General features: G+C 37.3%; 1 protein-coding gene across 3 annotated transcripts in view; it reads right to left on the bottom strand.

Annotated features, from left to right (window-relative positions):
• PLEKHA5 (pleckstrin homology domain containing A5) overlaps window positions 1-21392 on the bottom strand; it is a 228800-nt gene that overhangs the window by 197240 nt on the left and 10168 nt on the right. The gene's annotated exons all lie outside the window — the stretch shown is intronic.

The raw sequence follows: 21392 nt of genomic DNA, 5'->3' as shown, positions 1-21392 counted from the left end.
AAGTGAGAATGTGTCCCTATTGGAGGTGGGCCAGGAAGAAAAGATGCACTGGTTGAGTTGAGAGGACAGTGAAAAAAAAAGAAGATATGTTGGTTAGTTCTTAGTAGTGGAAGAGTCAGTCAAGCACCTAGGTCAAGACTAAGAAGTGTCCAGACAGGAAGCCCAGGTTTGTTCATATTTCTAGAGCTCTTCTCCACAGCTTCCACATGCCCAGAACAAAACCTCCACTAGAGGTGCCGAGCAAGCCACAGGAGTGGTCTGCAGAGGCTAAGAGAGAGGTGTCCATCACATTTGCTTAAGAAGTGAGGGGGAAAGCAAAAAAGAAGCTTTACAAGACTACAGTGGAGGGATGTACCCGTCCAAAGAAATACTGCAAACGAATTTAAGTTTTCCAGTACTATCCGTACTACACATCATGAGCTGGCTAGTTTGAGGACAGATCTACCTCCACAATGTTGTTTCTATGGGAAAACGTACCAAAAGTTATAAACAATGATTTTTTTCCTAAGATTTTATTTATTTATTTGATAGAAAGAGAGCGAGAGAGCACAAGCAGGGGGAGCGGCAGAGGGAGAGGGAGAAGCAGGCTCCCCGCGGAGCAGGGACCAGGACCCTGGGATCATGACCTGGCCGAAGGCAGATGCTTAACTAACTGAGCCACCCAGGCATCCCCTAAACAAATGATTTATATAAAGTCTGAGCACAACTCATGACTGAGAACTACTTTTATTAATTATCCTCCAAAGTACCAGGCAAATGACAAATATAACAGAAAATGAAAAAGTAAAAGTTTAAGAAATGATGAAAACATCTGAGACAGTGGTAAATATCACAGACCTGTACCTCTGAAACAAATAATACATTATATGTTAAAAAAAAAAAAAGAAGATAGTAGGAAGGGAGCAATGAAGGGGGGAAAATCGGTGGGGGAGACGAACCATGAGAGACTATGGACTCTGAGAAACTGAGTGTTCTAGAGGGGAGGGGGCTGGGAGGATGGGTTAGCCTGGTGATGGGTATTAAAGAGGGCACATACTGAATGGAGCACTGGGTGTTATACACAAACAATGAATCATGAAACACTGCATCAAAAACTAATGATGTAATTGTATGGTGATTAATATAACATAATAAAATTAAAAAGATACTTTGATATTCTATACAAATTTCAGTTGATTATTAATTTTAAATTTAAATTTATTAAAAACCAGGATACACGTAGCATAATCAAGCTTGAATTCAGTGTATTAACTTAAATTTTAAAACACACATGCAAATGGGTTATTTTTCTATGCTACTCCCCTATAAAAACATTTTTCAATGAAATGCCTTCTTTTCCTTTTTCATAAACAAAACATTCTGAATTAACCAGAAAATCAATATAAGGAATACTTTTTACATGATATAATAAAATGCTATTCTTTTAAAAGATAAAGCAAACTTGTGTAGTTATAAGACAGAGAAAATAAAGCTAGAATTTTCTTGCCTCTGATTTTTTAGTAAAAATCAGCTTAGAAAAAACACTGTTATTCTAGCAATTAATGTTCAAATTAGAATATGTAAAACTCAAGTTAATGTAGTAATATCCTACTGCTCCTTGAAAATACTGGGATGAAATGACACATCAAGATTATAAACACTTGAAGAAAATGAAAAAGCCTACTGTAGTTTTCCAAAGTAATTGTGAATGCTGACCCTTCTATACTTACTAAATTGTAACTTGTCTAATTATACTGTCTAGTTTTTACCTCCCCTATAACTTCAAGTACTATTTCATTACTACCTTGCTAATATAATACTTGGAAGGAAATTTCTATCTGAATTTGTTCATAAGGTCCACATTCTTACAAGATGAAATGCTCAAGTGCTTCGTTCTTTAGCTAAAGCCACAAAGCAATCTGACAAGGAATATATTAGTATCTTCAAACTGAATGGCCAGACTAGAAAGTGCGGAGAGAGACTTCCTTTTAATTTTGGTTCCTTTAAATATTAAAACATTACAGAAAAAAATTGTCTTCAAGGAAATAAATTGAAGGGATGAATTATGTCCAGTAATTTCATGTTCAAGAAAAATCAATTTTACCCATAAATAACCTATTTTCTTTGCCTACATGCTTTAAAAGAAAACATTTTCCCCAGAAATGTTCAGTATAACACTCTTAGGTAGAAGAAGGGTTAAAATTAAGTACAAACCCATCTCCTAATGAAAGAATAATGCAGTAAACTAGGGTCACCACTTTAAAATCACCTAACAAAATGCTGACAGGGGAAAAAAAAAATCAGAGCTTGCCTGACACATAGTAGGAACTCAGTAATTTGTTGAATAAAGGAATTTAATGTTGAGAAAGAACTTTCTAGTGGGAATAAAATTAAAGTTGGAATAGCAACTTGTTCCTCTCAAATTACTTAAGTTCTGTACTAAGTAAAAACGTTAAACTAAGGCAAATGTATAATAATTCCATTTTATATTAAAACAAACTTGTATTTCGACATAAATACAAAGCAATTGCTAAAGCAATAAACCTAATTGTGAACTTCCTGCATTTCCCCAAAATGATTGCATCATAGTACAACTGCTTTTCAGAAGTTAGATGATTTCTGATTCGCATTAGATGACTAATAATTTTTTTTTTTGGTCATTCACTTAAATGAGTGCGTGCAAATCTATATTATAGGAACAAAAGTAAGACTACTTTATGGCTCCAGAAAAATCTACTCATTCTGTTTTGAAAACGGATATCTAATTTGAATAATTGAGATTATATTTCTTTCCTTTGCCCCAAAGGAAAGAACATTCTCAGTTCCGTTTTGAAGCTGGCACCCACATATTCAATCTTGGTTAATTTCCAAAAGCACATATGTTATAGTAAATCCTCTTCTTTCAATGCCAAAAGTTTTTGCTCCTAGAAATTGTTTTACTGGCATATTCTCAACATATCAGTATCTGAGTACCTTCTAATCCTGGAGAAGCAAGAGTAGTCGGCATACTTTAGAAAGTAAAGGCTCCATTTTAAATCTATAAAAGGTTAAACTATTACTTGGAGCAAGATCCTACCTGCAAAATCTGAGAGATCAAAACAGTAGTTCTCAATCTTAGGTGCACATGAGAATCACGGAGTGAGATGGGGTATTGACTATGTTTTAGTAGGTAGCTAACTACTGAACCAATTAGCTCTTAATACATAAAGGATTTTCTTACAAATGAGGAAACACTTCAGCTTTTAGAAAAACACAAAAACATATTTTAGCCAATTCAGATGGAAGTTTTCGGACATTCGCTGAAGTTTATTTTTCCAGTAAAAAAAAAAAAGAAACAGTAACTGATTCAAAATGAGTTGTGAGAGAATTTGCTTTTCTTTAAAAATATAGGGGTAAAGCTGAAGAGTAAAAGAAAATATTCCATAAAAATACCTAAGTTTTCCTACTCTCTTTAGGGAATGTTCTGAACATTTCTAATATAAAATGTTAACGTATTGCTGCTAAGAAGGGACCTGAATTTCTAAAAACTTAAATAGTTAAAAAAAAACCAAAAAAACCCTGAGTGCCAGACATTTCATAAGACTAGGGTTTCTACAAAAATCCTTTGATTTAAGTGAAAACAAAAGCCTTATTGCTTTCTTTCATAAATGTGAGCTATTAATATTATTATTACTATCAATTTTATTTAATATTTTAGCATTTGAGTAGCAAAAAAATTACAGAATATTAAGATTATAAAGCTTTTGTGTCCCATCCCCGCTCCAGTTAAATTTTAAGACACCTTACTATAAAGTGTCAAGTTTAAAATTCATACTCATTGACCCAGCAATTCTACAACTATGAACTTAGCTGAAGAAAATGCTTTAAGGAATTTATGTTCAAGGATGTTTTTTATAGAATTAAATTAATAAAAAGGATTAGAAAAACCAACCACTGAAAATAGGAAACTAATGGAATATATTATGATTTAACTATACAATACAGTGTAATCTTTGTAAGAAACTGTCACCAGTGGTTGGAGAAAAAAGGAGGTGAAGAGGTAGGGAAGAGAGCCGAGGAACTTTCCAGTCCTCTTACAGCCTTTATACATTTTTAAAAGAAAAAATGTATTTATTTATTTGAGAGAGAATGAGAGAGATCACAGAGGGAGAAGAAGAGGGAGAGAGGGAGAAGCAGATTTGCTGCTGAGCAGGGAGTCCGACGTGGGGCTCCCCGCGATCCCAAGACCCTGGGATCATGACCTAAGCTGAAGGCAGATGCTTAACCAACTGAGCCACCCACGCCCCCCCTTTTTTTTTGCTTTTATACTTTGTTAAACCTCCTGGGCAAGCTATTAAAGGGTAGATAAATTATGGCCACAACTATATGAAATTGTGGATAAATCTATTTCAAAAAATTTTAATATTATGAATATATCGATATATCATTGTTTCAACTGAAAAAGATAAGGCAATTTTTCTAAGCCTAAATGCCCAGTTTGCTTCTTTTGAAATCCAGATTTTAAGTAAAGGAATAAAGAATAAAATTGAATGCACAGCTGTTTGCTTCTAGGAATACACACAGGCGGAAATAAACAGAGGGAAGCTAATGTCTGTGAGACTGGGCTAACTACTTCATTCCCAGCTGTGTTTTAATTTGTATTACTAAACAGTAACAAACCCTTCTTATGATCGTCAGAAGCTGAGAATTTCCATTTGTGCCCAGCAAAAGTTAAAGGCACACTAGAAAATACTTGGAATGTTAGATTCAGTAATTTATTGTCTGGTCTGTGTTCTAAGTTGTATAACATCAGTTGAATTATTCAGTTGTTAATTCTAATTTAATGCCAGTTAAAATCAGAGATGCCTGCCCACTTACAATTGGCTTAAAATAAAAGAAAAACGGGCAAGATAAAAACCATATCAGATTTGCTGTGGGTAAGATAATTAGGTCAATAATAAAGCAAGCCGGTATAGACTGAGGTCAGTTTATGCCACTGGGTCATAACTGCAAAAGTCCTGTTCCTTACCCTTCAAAAACCATCCAAGATTTCTACTACACCCATAGAAACCAGGGAGGCAGGGCTATGTTCAGATGGAGGTGAGGCAATACTTTGGCAGGTGAATGTATTATAGCTACTTTACACTCTATTTTGTTTTTTGTTTTTTTTTTCTCTTCTAAATAGAGAACTGTAAAGCCAATAAAAGCCCAGAACCTGTAAGAAAGGGGGGAGAGGGGGGGAGCATTCGAAAATGTACTAAAAAAGAGATTATTTTTCATACTATCAGTTTTTAAAGCCATTAGCATAAGATGACTACCTTTACACAGGACACTGGCTGTAAAAAAATACATAAATTTCCAGCCTAATTTTACGGAATTAATTTTTTAAAATTTCATTATAAACTTGATCCTAGGTTTATGACAATAGTTGTATGAGCTGAAATGGGTGGAGTTTTTTTTTTTAAAAAAGCTGGTCACTGGGATGCCTGGGTGGCTCAGTCGGTTAAGTGGCTGCCTTCAGCTCAGGTCATGATCCCATGACCCATGATCAGGGTACTGGGATCGAGTCCCTCATCAGGCTCCCTGCTTGGCGGGAAGACTGCTTCTCCCTCTGCCTGCAGCTCCCCCTGCTTGTGCTCTGTCTCTCTCTCTGACAAATAAATAAATAAAATCTTTAAACAAAAAAAATAAATAAAAAAGCTGGTCATAACAGATATAATATTGGTTCTATAAAATTGATTAATTCCATAGTTGAGTACCACTCCAATCTTCTATTGCCTCTCTTCTGAATTGGTGAATTTTAAATAATCTGATCCTCTATTATTTATACTGTAGGTGAAAATTTTACCATAAAGCTCAACTGCTGTAAGATCTTTTCCGGTGGGATCCACACCCACAACTGCAACCTACCCCAAGTTTGAATCCCAGCTCTGCCAGTTCTCTAAGGCTTAGGTTCCTCATTTGTAAAGAGATGAAATGCTTACATAGTGACAGGTACATAAAATGCTCAACAACTGGTGGGAGGGTCCATATGGTGTATGCAATAAATGACACACATAATGCATACAAAATACTGAGCAGAGTGCCTGGAACATAGTTCAGGGTTCCACAAACAGCATAAAACAAGCAGACAAAAACTTAAAATAAGAGGTACAAATGCAAGTAGTTTTAATTCAAGTAAACTGTTTTCTCAAAATCTTAAAAAAATTAAAAAACATACAAAAGCTCTACTACTAGCATATGCAATTTGCTACCCTAGCGTCTAGCATTGTATCTAGCAAATAGTAGGTATTGGATAAATGTTGTTACATTACTAGTGACTACCAAAGTCAATTGTGAAGTTCTGAGAATAACTAGTTTGTAGACCTTGCCTATTTCATCTTTGCATCCCACTGCCTGATTATATAACATAAAAAATTCAGTTAATTTCATCTTTTCTTAACTAAAAAATAAATTTATTTAAAATTTTCCAACTTTTTATTTGTAATTTTTTAAGTTCAATGCAAGGGGTTTTGTGTTTGGACTACAACATATGCAAGGGTAAGGGCCAGGTCTGTCTGGTTCGTTATTATATTCCCAATAGACAGTCAATATTTAACATATATTAGGGGCTCAAATGTTTGAATAAATGCATGAACTTTTTCATGTCCTATAGAGAGAGGGAAACAAAACCATAATTCCTAAGCAGAGTTCATACCAAACAAATGTATGAGAAGACTATAATGAAAAAATTACTGCTGGGAAGTTGTACTTCAATAAAAAGTCTTGGTGTGGTATACACCAATTATAGCTCAATAAAGCTAGAAAAAAGAAAAGGATAAGCCCTGGAAATAACAAGTAGAATAAGCTGATCGTTACAGGAAGAGACCAACAGCAAGCAGTGTTACCATGCTGGATGCCAGAAACATTTACTCTAAGTGGAATACTGAATTTCTGTATGCTTTCTTACTAAAACTAAAACAAAAATTCAGTGTCATATATAGTTCCACCACTAAACCTGAGAAACTCTATACAACCAACTTTCTAAAGTAAAAAAACCAACTTTCTACACTGCTCTACAAAAATTTCCAGTTACTTCCTCTTCTGTTTCACAGAAGTTGTAATGACTGACTTGGTTCTATTCCTTAAAGAAAAAAAAAAAAAAAGCAAGGAAATACTCTACCTTTCTGATTCCTCTGCCAGTTAAAGATCGCATTCCTAGGGAGGCCCCTGCAATACTCACTTTGTGAGACAAGAACTGACACAGGAAACTTCAAAGAGCAAGACTGTAAAATGGAAACTACCTTCTAATACAAGTAACCGTCTCAGAAAGCAAACAAAAATAACATGTACAATGATAAAAATTACCTTCTCCGTACACCTGGATCTACCTGTGTATAAACTGACAGAGAACAGGGCCAGTCATTCAGGGCACACTTTTCAGGAGTGTCTCTGAAGCTGAACAAGATCTTCAATCAGAGAGGAGTTATTTTCAGAGAGCCATGCGAGTTGTTTCAGGGGTTATTAGGACATTTGGGTGAGTAAGGTGTTATCATGCTCAGTTCCAGAGAAGCCAGAAATTGTTTCACTATTCTTTCCCATGTGTTTGATTCACTGTGAAGATTGTGAGAAAATAATTCTATCGCTCATAGTCTTGTCACCCAAGTGGAGGCCTTTGCAATCTTGAGTGCAGAGTAAAACAAATTCTAGATAAAGATTAATAATATTATATGCCCAAGATTACGATTCACATCTTTAAATGGTTATCCTCTTTTGCAGAAGAAAACATATTCCATTTGATTCTAAGTAAGTCACATTTAAAGTCCTGATACAGGTGATGCTAAAGCTTATTAAAAAATCTACAGGTCCCCAAACTACTCCAGATCAGGAAGATGTCCGACTAAAGACTAACAGAGCAATACACACACGGGACCTGAAGAAAAATCAGGGTTTAGGGACTTAATAGGAAAGACTTGCTTTCTTCCATCGCCAGCAAGAGCTCTTTTACTAATAAGAGTTGCATGGGTTGGGGGAGGGGGGAGACAGAGGGAGTGAGAGAATCTTAAGCAGGCTCCACACCCAGTGCAGAGCCCCACAAGGGGCTCGATCTCACAACCCTGAGATCATGACCTGAGCCAAAATCACAAGTCACACGCTTAATGGACTAAGCCACCCATGTGCCCCAAAAATGTTTTTATTTAATCTCTTGATTAAAACAAGTTTGGGATTGTCTGGACTTCCTTCTTGCCAGGTGAGACAGCTGATACTATAAAAACACACCTCAGAGCTTGTGAAGTCTCCCCAGTATGTGAAAATGAGCTTTCAGATAAGCACTAGGAGTTCATGCATGCATCTTTAAATAATCTGTTTAAAGACAGGCAACTGGGGCGCCTGGGTGGCTCAGCGGTTAAGCGACTGCCTTCGGCTCAGGTCGTGATCCCGGAGTCCCAGGATCGAGCCCCGCACCAGGCTCGTTGCTCAGTGGGGAGTCTGCTTCTCCCTCTGACCCTACCCTCTCTTGTTTTCTCTCTCACTCCCTCTCTCAAATAAATAAAATAAAATCTTTAACAAAAATAAAAAATAAAGACAGGCAACAGAAGGAAACGGTCAGTGCCACTCTATTCGACCTGCACACCCCTACTAGAATTCCTTCTTTTCTGACTCTTCCTTACTGTTTCTCATCCCCTTGCTTCATTTTCCTCCCTATGCTTCAGCCATGCCTCTATGAACCCAGAGGTTTAGCTCAAAACTGATACAGCAAGAAAGAGGTTTTTCACTCTTATCTGGCATTAACTTAACATCAGGAGATAATGCTGGGACATCTGAACCCCTCAGGGTAAAGCCTATGATTTCTCTGTACTCACAAGTACAGACCTTAATCCAGATGGCACTCGGTGCTGGCTGAAGTCTTGATGAAAAAATGACATTTTCCTTTAAGTCACCAGAAAGCCAATATATATATCAGATTATTAATAAGAAATTCTAGTTTTTAAGTTTTAACATTCTGCTTTCCATTGATGAACACAAACAACAAAAAAGCAAAAAGCATTTAACCAGCATATTTAACTAGCCAACTACACAAAAGAACAGTCAGTAATCCTCCTTAGAATTACTTCTTCCAAAATTATGAAGACCTGTTATCAGGCATTTCCTCTAATAATTTCTTACTGAATTTGTGGTACATACTGAAATTTATGTCTCCTAAAAGTCAACTACTAAGGTGAAATTTATTATCTACCACTATCTAAATATTTGAGGTCTATACAATGTAAAAAATGATATAGCTTATCTTCTTAAAAATCAAAAAAAGCAAGAGAAGTATAAAAGAGGAAGGCATAAATAATTTTAAATATACCAATGATCACAAGAAGTAGAAACTGACTAAATTTCTAGAGGAAAAAATGTTTCAAACTAGATAAAAATTTATATGCTATTTAAAAGAGATATGTAGAAAACGGATACACAAAGTTGTTTTTTTTTTAACAGTAAAAGAGTAGGAAAAATTATATTAGGCAAGTACTAAATAAAAGAAGGCTGGCATGATATATTAAAATCAGACAAAATAGGCAAGGCCCTGAGTATAAATGGAGGTCAAGGTCCCCTTCTAATGATAAAATGTTGAATTCATTCTGATGACACATTCTGTACTTAATAAAATATATCATTCCACACTTGCCTACATCTGCTAAAATCATTTCACAAATTAAAAAAAAATGACAGAACTTCACAGAGAAAATGAAAAGTCATCACAACAGTCAAAAATTATAAGAACACCTTTCTCCCAATAATTGATTCCAATCTCATGCAATCAGAACATAAAAAAATGGAATACCCTCCAATTCACTTTCTGGGGCTAGAATAACCTTGATATCAAGGACAGACAATGACAGTATAAGAGAAAAGTATTATAAGGCAATTTCACTCATTATCATAAATGGCAATGTCCTAAACAAAACACCGACAAATCCAACAGAGCAATGTATTAAATAGAAAGTACATCGTAACCCAAGGTGGGTTTACTCCAAGAATGTAAGGTTGGTTTACCATTAACAAGTGTATTAACACAATTCACAGTAATTCACTGAGGTAAAAATTTAAAAAGTCATTTCGATGGATGCAGAAAAAATATTCAATAAAATTCAACACTCACACAATAAAAGTTCTTATCAAACTAGAAATAGCAGAGAATTTTCTTAATCTGAAAGGGATACCTTTCAAAAACCTTCATTAAATATTCTTTTTTTAAAAAGACTTATTTGGGGGGCGCTGGGTGGCTCAGCTGGTTAAGCGACTGCCTTCGGCTCAGGTCACAATCCTGGAGTCCCAGGATCAAATCCTGCATTGGGCTCCCTGGTCGGCAGGGAGTCTGCTTCTCCCTCTGACCCTCCCCCGTCTCATGCTCTCTCAAATAAATAAAATCTTAAAAAAATAAAATAAAATAAAATAAAAAGACTTATTTGAGAGAGTGCACACATGCACACAAGTGGGGAAGGGGCAGAGGGAGAGAATCTCAAGCAGACCCAATCTCACAACCCTGAGATCATGACCTGAGCCGAAATCATGAGTCAGATGCTTAGTGGACTGAGCCACCCAGGTGTCCCTAAATATCATTCTTAATGGTAAAGTTAGAAGCAGTTATTTTTAAGTCAGAGCTGTAGTTGCTTCTATTTATCACTGTACTGGATGTACCAGCCAGCAATACAAAGAAATATAAGGATTAAAATGGAAAAAGACAAAAAGGGCTAGAAAGAGGAAGAAAAATCCCCATCACAACCTACAGAAGACTGATAAATAATTACACTAAAATGAAGAATTACGTTCATCAAAAGAGCCCTTAAAGAAAGTGAAAGCAAGTTACAAACTTGGAGAGCAGATTTGTAAAAGGTTACTATTTATCATTAATAGACAAACATAAAGTTTCTAAAAGTCGTAAGAAAAAAGATGCCAAGAAAAGCAGACAATATATAAATAGGCAGGTCACAGAGGACAAAATACAAATATACACTGGACCTAATACAAGATGCTAAATTTTACTAATCTGGGAAATCCAAAGTAAGAGCCACAATAAGAAAATATTTGACAACCACCAGATTGTCAAAAATGTAAAAGTTGGACAATATCAAGCGCTGACAAAGATATGAAGCAACAAGAACTCATATACTGCTGAAGGGAACTTAACAGTACCACTTCAGAAAATATATTCAATAAAGTTGAAATGCACATACCTTACAATCTCAGTGATAGTTATATATTCTAGAGAAACTCTTGCAAATGTACATGAGGAGACATACAACAATGTTCACATAATGGCCATAAAATAGGAAACAAATGTCCACTAATCTCGTAAATGGTTAAATTGTAGTATAATCATATAGTGAAATACTACATAGTCATAAAAATAAACCACATCAACTTCGGATAAATCTCATCAAAAAACTGTGTTTAACAAAATTAAATAAGGGGCGTCTGGGTGGCTGAGTCGGTTAAGCGTCTGCCTTCTGCTCAGGTCATGATCCCAAGGTCCTGGGATCAAGCCCTGAGTTGGGCTCCCTAGTCAGTGGGGAGCCTGCTTCTCCCTCTGCCTCTACCTCTCCCCCCTGCTCGTGTTCTCTCTCTTTGTTAAATAAATAAATAAAATCTTAAAAAAAAATTAAATCACACAAAGAATAACTTTACCACTGTATAGTTTTTAAAAAAACAGCAGGAGAAATTAAACCATGTATTGTATATGGACTCAGACATACGTGATAAAATTTAAGAAAACCCATTGAGAATGTTATAAGCACAAATTCAGGATGGTGGCTGTCTATGATGTGGGGACACAGAAAACACAGGGATTAGACTGAGGAAGGATAAGTAAGAGGGGCTTCAAAGGTCCAAGACACGTCTATAAAGCTGAGTGTCATGTGCAGGAGTATCATGTAAGTATCGTCTGACAAATGTTGTATTAATTTGGTACGTATTAAATTTTTTGTAATGAAATAAAACATATACTCAAAAAAGGCTTAAAAATTCTTAGCATCAGATATAAGTAGCAGTAAAATAAATATTAATTGATCCACAGAGTTCAAACTATTGCTAATTGCACAGAACAAACTAGATGTGCAGAGAGTTAAATTATAGATTTTAACCTGCCTTGTTCCCTTCAGTGGGACAAGTCTGACCAAAGGGTTAAAGGCAAGAAAGTAATTACTATTAATCATTCTTCATGTTACACAGTCCCTATTTATGAGCTTATAATCAAATGCCTTTCCTAAAATTATTTCTAGGGGGTTTCAGGAATTTGTAAAATCTTCCACTACTGTGATTCCTACTCTGTTGTCCATTAGGTAACTTTGTGGTTTAAAGATTATGAAATTTTGTTCTGGTTCACCACACAATTTGAACTCTCCAAGTGACCAGCAGCAAAAAGAAGAGATTATTTATTTACATTTAAAACATCTACTTCTGCTAATACCAATGCAAAAAACTTTATGACCAAAACACAGACAATACTAATTTGAAAATCCTCATCTTTGGATTTTAGTACCTGATAAACGGTACTACATAAATTCCTGGGCTGACCATCCCCCTTGGCCAAATGAATCATGGCCCCTCTGTCCCTTAGTCCCAGGGTCACTTCTGTCTAAGGGTCTACTGAAACTAAATCCATCAAGCCCCTTGATGCCCAGGGTTCATACCATCCCCGTTCCCTTCTCAATCCATCCCCTGACCCAGCATTAGCCCTACAAAGCTTTGTTCTTTCTGTCCCCGACCCAGCGTGCACTCCACCTATTTTGTAAACTAAACTACCTACAGTTATACAAAAATAAACAAATAAATAAAAATAAACTACTTATGGAAGTGGTGCTCCCTAATTAGCAAACTTTCCTATGGCCTCAAACTTTTCTCAAAGCATTACCCCAATATCCTGGCTGTTAAGGACTTTCCCCTGAAGACGTCAGCTCTACTGATGCACAATCTCAAACAGCAGCTATTTACCCCTACCCCTCAAGGTCCTTCAAGCACCTGAGCCAAGCATTCACGCCCATTCAGGCCCACAATGTGGCACATTTGAAATCACTACTTCAGTGATCACACTGCATCAACACAACCCACCCTAACCTCCCAACATACTTTCCCTCTGTGGATTCTCTGGTTTTGAGAGAATTTCTATGCCAACCCATCAGATTCTTATTCCACCTCCTTCCTTCCCAGCCTGAAGTCCAATGGTATAACATTGCAACAAATGTATCATATCCTAAATTCTCCTGCTCATCTGCCTTTCATTGCATCATGAAAAACCCTTTGTGGCTCCAAATGTTCATTTTCTCTGAGCTCCCACTGTCCATGAGCCTCCTTCAAGATTACATAAATACTTAATGAGTGTCTACAATATACCAGAGACAGAGCACATAACACTCTTGTCACAAAACTTTTATTAAAACTGTTCAACAATATTTACTGAGCACTTCCTGAGAAGACGAAGGCACTATTCTAAGGTCTGAGAATTCAGTAGTGAACAGGTCAGAGGAGGTCTCTGCTCTTATGAAGCTTACATCCCAGTGGGGGATGACAAACCACCAAAAAAGTGAATGAACAAGAACTTGAGCCAGTGCTATGTGCCACAAGGAAAATAAAACATGGGAAGAGGACATCAAGTGCCTGGTCAATGGGTTTTAGGTGTGGGCAGGATAGGGGAGGTTTTCTATTTCTCAGAAACACACTGAAACCTATGTATCTTCCCCACCCTCGGCCCCCACAACAGAAGCACTAGGGCCCATTCTGAACCTTAAACAGACATAGCCCCGATGAGACTACCAAACCAACTAAACACATCATCAAAAGAAACAAATAAATTACTCTACAGGAGTTAGGAACTAACAGAATAAAGAAGAGAATTGCACACACACTCATTTAACTTTCTATATACTCACAAGAGTACATGATCAGTAGTATGACCATGATCAAGTGTAATCCCATATTTAAGACTGAGGAACCATAAACTTCAGTTGGATTCAGTAATTTTTTTGGCACATATGCTATATGAATTACAAAAACGCTCCAATTCTCCACCTCCCAACCCCACCCACCCCTGTATCCACAACCCTTGTAATGAGAGTTCCCAATTCTTCCTTTAAAAGATGGGAGTCCAGGGGCACCTGGGTAGCTCAGTCCATTAAGCGTCCGACTCTTGGTTTTCACTCAGGTCACCATCTCAGGATCTGGGGATCAAGCCCCCTATCGGGCTCTGCACTCAGTGCAGACTCTGCTTCAGATTCTCTCTCCCTCTCCCTCCTGCTCTCTCTCTCTCAAATAACTAAAATCTAAAAAAAAAAAAAAAGATGGGAGTCTGTTTCTCCACTCCTTGAATCTGAGCTTGGCTTTGTGACTTTCTTTGGCCAATAGAAAGCAGTGGAAGTGAGCCCAGGCCTCAAGAAACCTGGAATGCTCTGCTCGCTCACCTGGAACTTGCCTTCACCACAAAGGCAAGCCTGGGCAAGCCTGCTGGAGGATGAGAGATCATGTGAAAGACAGCCCAGTCATTCCCACCATCCCAGATTAAGGCCATCCTAGACCAGCCAAAATCAGCAAAATTTCCTACCTGACCCACAGCTAATCTTAAACAAGAATAAACCCAACAGAAGCTAGATGAATTGCCCAGCCAACAGAGGAATATGTGCAAAAATAATATTGTTTTAAGCCACTGAATTTTTAGATGGTTTGTTCTATAGCAATAACTGATACACAAGATTAATTAAACATAACTATTCAACTCAGATAATCTATTATATCTCTCATTTTATGTTTTTGAGGAATTGAAGCCAAAAATTGTGAAATATTTTAATTTCAGGGTTTTCTGCAATGAGGCTTTAAAAGAAGACCACGCAGGAACTGTTATATACAGGAAGGATTTAGAACCATATCAAAGGATTTTACTTCTCCTACCAATGCTATTGCTTGTTTTCAATCCAGAGTTTCTTCTGCAGCCACTGAGAAAGGAACAGCAGCTGAACTGAAAATCATTCATATTAGAATAGCGGGGCTGACTTGATATTGTAAAAATCTGAATTACTAGGTAAATGTTCAAAATGACCTGGGATCCTCTATAAAAGAAAGATATAAGTTGATTTTCTTGTCCTTTTATGCTTTTTTTCTGAAGTATAGAAATTTCTCAGTATGAATAGTTTCTGAGAAACTTACCTCTTTTTCCAAGTTCAGTAAGGATTTCATTTCTTGTCTGCCTCCTGTCTCTTACCTCCTCCAAGAGTTTTAAGTAACTAAGTTTTGAAAATAGATAATAATAAGTATACATTCTATCTGCCCCCCCCCCCCCATTCATCTGGGTAAGCATAAAAGCTTTAGTGACTTGAACTGGACCAGGCCTATCCTGCTTTCTACCCTGTGGGGTTGTTCTGAGAATCAAGTAGGAGGGAGGGAGAGGAAAGTGTTCAGAAGGAATGTGACCTCGCTAGGCTCACCGCCCATAGTTCTTCGTCCCAGCCTACTCCAGCCACTCCTGGTCATGGGCTTGGTCTATGCCAGCCAGCAGTGCCTGCCTCAGAGCGCCTGTTTTCCAGCACCTTTGCAGAGCCTGAGTATTAATACATTTTAAATATTTCACACCTAACATTTACACAGGTGTGGTCCCAATTTTTTTATTCCTTTTTATTAAAGACAAGGGTTTTAGTTCTTACTTCATCCTTCAGCTGCCCTTTTCTACAATTTATTTTACAGCTAAATTCATTTTTTCAAAAAAATTCATAAAATATATTTTTAAAAAACAGCAACATCTATATTCAAAATTGCCTTTTCATCGTCACTCCTGGGCATACTATATTATATACAGCCCCTAGCATTTTCTCCTTTTAATTCAGTTCTACTTGCTTATGTGAGAGTCCCTAATGTTACAATGTCTTAAATTTTTCATTACCCTGGAGAATATATTCAAGCTAGGTCCTGCCTTTTTAATCTATAGCCCTGGACAGTAGCTACCTTACTCTTTAAAGAAAGCCTTTCTTAGAACCACCAGGCATTTCACAAATACACTGATTTCTAATTCCTAGATCACAGGGCTTTCTTAAGTAGAAAACAACATTTTAAAAACCGAATATGTATATTATTAAAGGTACACTATATCATCACCAACACTTTTTATTGCACATAACAGTAAGTGTTGGTGAAGTTCCTACCTTCAAGAGGTTTAAAATCTACACAGAATGAAGACTTAAAATGATGTTTCTGAACCACTGTTAGTAGGTCATACATCTTTTTTTTTTTTTAAAGATTTTATTTATTTATTTGAGAGCGAGAATGAGATAGAGAGAGAGAGCACGAGAGGGGGGAGGGTCAGAGGGAGAAGCAGACTCCCTGCTGAGCAGGGAGCCCGATGCGAGACTCGATCCCGGGACTCCAGGATCATGACCTGAGCCGAAGGCAGTCGCTTAACCAACTGAGCCACCCAGGCGCCCAGTAGGTCATACATCTTAAGTTGTTTCCCAGCATCAGCAACACTGAAACGTATTCTCTTTTTACCCAATGTGATGAACTCGCAAAACAAATACCCATGTGAATTAAAATTTTAAAAATAAAGACCCATGTATTTTATACCTATACCATGTTCTACAGTTTTTCAAAGTTTGTTTACATAAATTACCTCATAACATCATCAGCCTATATAACAGGTAAGACAAGAAGAAACTGGTACAAAACAGGATTAAGAAATTTTCTTAAATATGGCTAATAGAAGTAATAGAGCCAAGGTCTGACCCATGGCTACTTTCTATTTCACTAGAGTACTCAGTGCCCATAGACGTACAAATTACATACACACTGGGTCACAGAAAGAAGCACATCCCTCTTGGCAAATCTAACTGTCTGAGAAAGGGCCTAACTCATATTGTGCTCTGAACTCGTGGCTTTCCAGGTGGGTGTACACTAGACTTCCACTGGGTTGTGAGAAACAATATTTGGCACCCCTATGTACATTAATTTTTAAATCATGGTAAGAAAAAATAAGCTTTACTAATATGTAAGACATGAACTGACAGCAATACATGTGTAATTTATAAATATACAACGGGGGTGTATAATCAAAAACTTTTTTGCCTGCAGGAGTACACAGTCAAAATACTTTGGAGATCTCTACTAAGCTAACTGGCTCAGACATCAAAAATACAAATGAATAGGGGCGCCTGGGTGGCTCAGTTGGTTAAGCGACTGCCTTCGGCTCAGGTCATGATCCCAGAGTCCCGGGATCGAGTCCCGCATCGGGCTCCCTGCTCGGTGGGGGGTCTGCTTCTCCCTCTGACCCTCTTCCTTTTCGTGCTCTCTGTCTCTCATTCTCTCTCTCTCAAATAAATAAATAAAATCTTTAAAAAAAAAATACAAATGAATATATGACAGAACAGAAAAACAGAAAAAATACATGGAAGAGGCAATTTACAGAAGACATTCAAACTGGCAACAAATAGAGGAAATCTTGCCAAGCATAGCCAAAACCAAGAACATACAAATTCAAACAAGATACCATTTTTGTCCATTAGATTAGCCAAAACGTTAAGTCTGGTAATACCAAATCCTGGCAAGAATGCGAGAGAGGATAATCCCATACACTGCCTGGTGTGAGGATAAAATGGTAAAGACTTTTTGGAAGACAGCTGGACTAACTGTAAACCACGAATAGTAAAACCATTCATCTGGATGCGACTATCAAATGTCTCCAGTAGATGACCCAACTCCAATTCCCAAAGGCATTCAGGAATGGGATGCACTGGTACCTGGGGCTTTCTGATTCATTATGCAGTCAGTTTTGCACAATGTGTCACTTTTTATCACTTTCCCATTTTTTGTGTGACTCCATGGACTTAATGAAAAACAGCGGTCTTTCATTAATTTTATAAGTATGAATTTTAATAATTTCAATATTTAGACCCTATTTATGATGTACAGCAGGATTTTACTATATTTATCAAAAGCTAAAATATACACATGGCCTAACCCAGCTATCCCACATTTAACATTTTCTAAAAATATTTGCAAATAACCACAAAGTTTATGTGTGAGTATGTTCACTACACACTTTTAGAAATTGAGAAAAAAAATTTAAAAACCTAAATGTCCAACAATAGGGATATGGTCAAATAATCAAAGCATATTTTGCAGCCACTGAAAGAACGGTGCTGACTTATACCTACTAATATGAAAAGATCTAAGATATTTATTTATTTATATATATATTTTAAAGATTTTATTTATTTATTTGAGAGAGAATGAGAGAGAGAGAGAGAGCATGAGCAGGGGAGAGACAAGAGGTAGAAGCAGACTCCCCGCCGAGCAGGGAGCCCAATGTGGGACTCGATCCTGGGACTCCAGGATCATGACCTAAGCCAAAGGCAGCCACTTAACCAACTGAGCCACCCAGGCGCCCTCTAAGATATTTATTAAATAAAAAGTACATCTAGTATAATCTCATTTTTAAATACAATCTCAATTTTGCTTATATATGCACACGTGAATGCAAAGAAAAGGAAGCACAGTATGGGGTGGGAGGGAAAAGTATAAAAAGGAGACTCTGCACTACTGTATCAGAGGAATAACATTTTCCTCTAAGTCTCCCTTAGAACGCAGAGTGCTATAGTGCCTACTTGGAAATACTGCCCCTGATAATTACTGTCTGGAATCACATGAGTTGATTCAGAGTTCAAGCTGACAACTTAGTCAAGCACTTAAAATCTCCCCCCACACAAACACACATGCAAATGCATATGCAGGTGAGACACCTACCTGTCTGTCTATCTACCTATCATTGATATACTACATCAACTGTATTGTCAATATGAAACCAGGATGAACAAAAGCTTAAGACTCAATTTACTCAAGTACTCAAATGTCTTTAAACTTATTCGACCTTACATGCAAGCTCATGAACTGCTTTCATCTTTTAGGTTTATAGCTTTATGATATAAATTCACAGACATTAAAAGATGGTAAATACAACCAGTATACCCACCTCCTAATCTAAGCCCTTAAATATCACTAGCTTATAGCGCAACGTGCTTTCCTACTGATCCAGGAGTTGGTCTCCAAATTCTTCTGAATACAGTGCTTCAAAATGCTATTGCTAATCAATTAGAGCTGTGATCCTAGTTGTAACTTATTTACCATCTCTGGTAATCTATTACATCAATGGTCTGCTATGACCACACCTACTGGTATTCACAGGCTTGTACAGTCCTCTCCCACTTTTGATTTTGGTCTTGGTTTGTGACTTGCTTTGACCAACAGGACATGAGCAAGCATGATGTAAGCAAAGGTTTTATAAGTGCTTGTGTACTAGGGCTTGTCCTCTTGAAATGTTCCCCCTTAGAAGCCAGCTGCCATGGGGCACCTGGGTGGTTTAGGTGGTTAAGAGTCCGACTCTTGATTTTGGCTCAAGTCATGATCTCAGGGTTGTGAGATCAAGCCCCGCCACAGGCTCCGTGCTGAGCATGCTCTCTCTCCCTCTGTCCCTCCCCCCAGCTCGTGCACGTACTCACGTGCTCTCGCTCTCTCACAAAAAAATAAAATAAAATAAAATAAGCCAGCTGCCATGTTATAAAGAAATTCTAGATAAACCACTAAGTGATGAGAGGCCATGAGGAGAGAGACACTGGATATTCCAGCCACAACCGAATTCCAGCTGAATGTGTCTGCTGCATGTGTGACCTCAGTTACATCACAAAGAACAGAAGAACAGTATAGCTGAGCCCAGTCAACCCAAAGAAAGGGTGAAACTATAAATCATTATTGTTTTAAGCCACTAAGATTTGGGGTTGTTGGTTACGTAGCAAAAGATAACTGGAAAACTAATCCCTATTCTAAACCACCTGCATCACTAACAACAATCCATATAGATTCTCTATCAGTTACCTTTAAATTTCATCTGTCCAATCAAGAGTGTTAACTGCAGGTAATGGAGAAATGGTGGCACTTTCATACGCTCTCATATACTGCAGGAGAGAACATAAATGTATACAAATCTTCTAGAGAGCAAATTGGCAAAATATTAAGGTACTGAACCTTTTAAAAAGGTCACATCCTTTCCCAATAATTCCAAGTCTAGGAAACAGACATGCATATAAGAATGTTATATGGGATTTTTTTCACAGCAAAAAGTAGGAAACAACATAGCCACCTAAAAATAGAGAAGTGATTAAACAATTCTATGTTCACAGGACAGAACATTGTAGTTACTAAAGAATTTTCCAATGAATACATAACCATGGGCATACACAATATTACTAATGGAAATAGTATTCAACACAGTATTAGCAATAAGACCCCCCCAAAATATGTGTGTACAATTAAGCATATATACTGAAATATTAACAGAAATTCCCTAAGCACAACAGGACTGGGTGATTTTTCCTCAATCTCCTTTGCTCACGATGGCCAGTAAGCATGGTTTTTACTGTTTCTTCTTCAGAATTCAACACTTGCACTCCATTCTCCCAGGTCTAGGCCTGACCCATCCTGCTTACCTTTTCAATTACTCCTTCTGCAAGGTACGGCAAAGAGCGTCCTTGAGGATCACTGATACTATCATTCTTGGAATTCTGCAGATGCTCAGGTTCACCGTCCTCTTGGCCCTGTGCATGCAGCACTATTTATAAGGGAGGAGCAGCAGACCTCTGATCTCGCAGTCTTTCACACCCTGGTTTCCTACGGTGAATTGGACCTTTCTTTCTAGTCACATGGTTTCTGGAAGGCTTGCCAATAGTAATTTTGGCTGCAGCCAAGGAGAGAAAATTACTGAAGACCAGAGGGCCAGTCTTTGCTCCAGCAAATAGGCATGTGATCCAAGGTGGTCAAAGTCCTGTCCAAGATTTTTTTTTTTTTAATTTGGGAAGAGAGAAGAAACCTTGGTTAAAAAACTGAAAGGGTATAATTTGGGGCTGAGGCTTAATTTTTCTGGTTAAGTGGAAAGAAGCTTTCTAAAGCAAAAAAAGGTAAGAGCCTTAAAGAATTCATTTGTATCACTCCTGGAATTAATGTGGAAAATAGTTTGGGTCACTGACATTTGTAACAATAAGAATCCCGACTGGGTGACAAGTGAGAAGCAGAAAAATGCCCCGGGATGTCCAGATTTGGGTAAAGACTTGTTTTTTGTTTTTTTTTACTATCTATAATAGGTCTTCATTTCAAACATCTAATCGTCTATTATGTGTCGGATGTGGGAAACATAAAGATTATTACAACTTCAAAGAGTTGGGTGCTTCTGAAGTTACTGACCACTTCAGAGAATAATTCCCAAACAGCCGAGAGACTACTCCTAAGTGGCTAAGGAGTTCTCCAACTGGCTCTAAAGCTTCCATCATCTGTACCTCATAAGAACTACTTTCTAGGCCCCTCAGTTTTCTTTTTCTTTTTCTTTTTTTTTTTAAAGATTTTATTTATTTATTTGACAGAGAGAGACACAGCGAGAGAGGGAACAC

Source organism: Leptonychotes weddellii, chromosome 5 (genome assembly GCF_054177405.1).
Source record: "Leptonychotes weddellii isolate Sample4059 chromosome 5, ASM5417740v2, whole genome shotgun sequence".
In the NCBI taxonomy this organism is placed as follows: domain Eukaryota; kingdom Metazoa; phylum Chordata; class Mammalia; order Carnivora; family Phocidae; genus Leptonychotes; species Leptonychotes weddellii.
Note: the sequence above shows the minus strand (reverse complement) of the source record. Positions and strands in the feature narration are given on the sequence as shown.